This window comes from Penaeus chinensis, chromosome 38 (genome assembly GCF_019202785.1).
Source record: "Penaeus chinensis breed Huanghai No. 1 chromosome 38, ASM1920278v2, whole genome shotgun sequence".
Lineage (NCBI taxonomy): Eukaryota > Metazoa > Arthropoda > Malacostraca > Decapoda > Penaeidae > Penaeus > Penaeus chinensis.
In genome coordinates this window covers 6980401-6982900 of record NC_061856.1, presented here as the reverse complement: position 1 = coordinate 6982900, position 2500 = coordinate 6980401, and positions in this window count along the sequence as shown.

Here is a 2500-nt window from a genome sequence, read left to right as displayed (position 1 = left end):
TCATTAAAATTGCTATCATTACAATTTCTATTATCATCATTATCATTACTAACAGCATCTTCCTTACGCAACCTGTTCATAAAATTCAATATCAAATGTATTCATACACGTCCGCCCGCCATCCCACAGCGCCGCCTACACCGAGTTCCTTCCCGCCCTCACGTCCAGCCGCCCATCCTTGCTCCGCGCCGCCAGCCGTGGGCGCAGTGGGTGGAACTGTCCCGCCACATACCAGTGCGACCACGAAGAATGGGCGGCTTTGGCTCATGCCCGCCCATCCGATGCTTGGGAAGTTGAGAAGCTGTTGTCGAATCTCGAGTGAAGGAAATATGACTATGTGTAATTTTATCATTATCTTTATTTACTTTATGTGTTACCATTATTTATCTACTGTTATTGTTTTGTATTGTGAAGTACGTAGAAATGGCCTTGTAGTAGATTCTCTCTCTCTCTCTCTCTCTCTTTATCTCTCTCTCTCTCTCCCTCTCCCTCTCTCTCCCTCTCTCTCTCTCTCTCTTCCTCCCTCCCTCCTTCTCTCTGTAAGTGCGTCCATCTGTTTCACATAATCTTAACGGCCACACACCCGCGATCAGTGTCGGCGCAGAAGCGAGCAAGTGAACAGCGGAGCCTGACGGAGCGCTGATTACACACTGGCTTTTTCGTGGGCTTTGTGACGCCAGGTGGTCCGTGTAACCGCTACGGGCGGGACGCTGTAACTCGCGGGAGCTGTATCCCCCCCTAACCCACCTTCTCCCGCCCTCGTTTTCACTCCTACTTCTTTCCCATTTTCACATATCCTCTTTTCATCCTGATTTCTCTCTCCCCTCCCCTTTTTCTCCTGCTTCTTCCCTCCTCCCCCTTTTCAGTCTTCCTTCCTCCTCCCACCTCCCCATTTTCACTCCTCCTTCCTTATACTTCCCTCTTCCCTACTCCCACCTCCTCCCTTTTCACTCCTCCTCCCTCCTCCCTCCCCCTTTTCACTCCTCCCCCTCCTCCTCCTCCACCTCGCAGTTCCACCGCCCGGGGTTGTTAACTGCCGCGTCAGTCATGTCTGCCACGGCGCTCTCCTTCACGTGGCTGGCGATCCTTTGCGTGTGCCGCTGCTGCCAGGCGACGCCCCGCCAGACTCCTGCCGTCCCCTGGTTCCAGCTTGATCGAGGGAAGTCCTTCTTCGCCTCGAGCGCGCCCCCGCGGCAGGATCCGCGGGGGGCGAACAGGATACTCAGCCAGTGGGACAAACAGACGCCATGGATGCCTCCTCCTCCCCCTCAGGCGATGCCTTACCGCCACCCTCCTCCGCCGCCCTTCGGGAGTCCCCTCCGACCTCAGCCCCGAGTAGGACATCGCCTCGGACCCAACCCGGCGCACATCCTACCGCGACCGCCGCGCCAAAGGACCCCCCAGGACGCCCCTCTCGTGGCTCCTCTGCCCCGCGAGGTGCTGGACGTCCTCCCTGGCGCCATCTCTCGGGTCATGAGCTCCTACAGGCGCTCGTCGAGTCCTACCACGACCACCACGGAGCCGCCCGTGATCTGGTTCCCCAACCAGAGCGAGGAGTGCGAACAGGTGAGCGAGGCCTCCTTGCTTCCGCTCTTGTACCTGGCGGGCGTCGTGGTTTCCATTCTTTTGTGCTTGCGTCAGAACTAATGTTTTCTGTGTGTCAGTGTGGCTAGCCTGCGTAAGACAATACAAAGTAGTGTTGTTTAGCGCATTGAGCAAAATGATCTAATGTACCGAAGCATTGTACTTTGACCGTTTCATGACCTCTGAAAAGTGACGCGGAGGACCATCATGGCCTCTCGCACGCTGACGACGCAGATGTTCCTCACTCTTGACCTCCTTCGCAGGACTCTGGAGGCGGCAGCTTCAGTACCTTCAGCCTCCTGGCGCTGCTCATGTCGGCGACCAACCTGGTGGGGATCCTGGCCAGCAACGCCAACAACAACCTCAACAACAATAACAACAACGACAACCTCAATAACAACAATATCCAGGTAAAATCGGGAGGGGGACGAATGCGTGGTTTCATATCGAATATCAAATTTGTTGGAATTTTGAAATTTTGTTGTGAACATAATAGATTATACATATTGCAAAGATTGTATCTTTCTATCTATCTATTTATCTATCTATCTATCTATCTATCTAGATGCATAATACATACATACATACATACATACATACATACATACATACATACATACATACATACATACATACATACATACATACATACATACATACATACATACTTACATACATACAACGTACATACATACATACATACATACATACATACATACATACATACATACATACAAACATACATACATACATACATACATACTTACATACATACAACGTACATACATACATACATACATACATACATACATACATACATACATACATACATACATACATACATACATACATACATACATACATATTTATGTCAGTTTAAATAGATATGTATAGCCAGATAAACAGGTAGATTAGA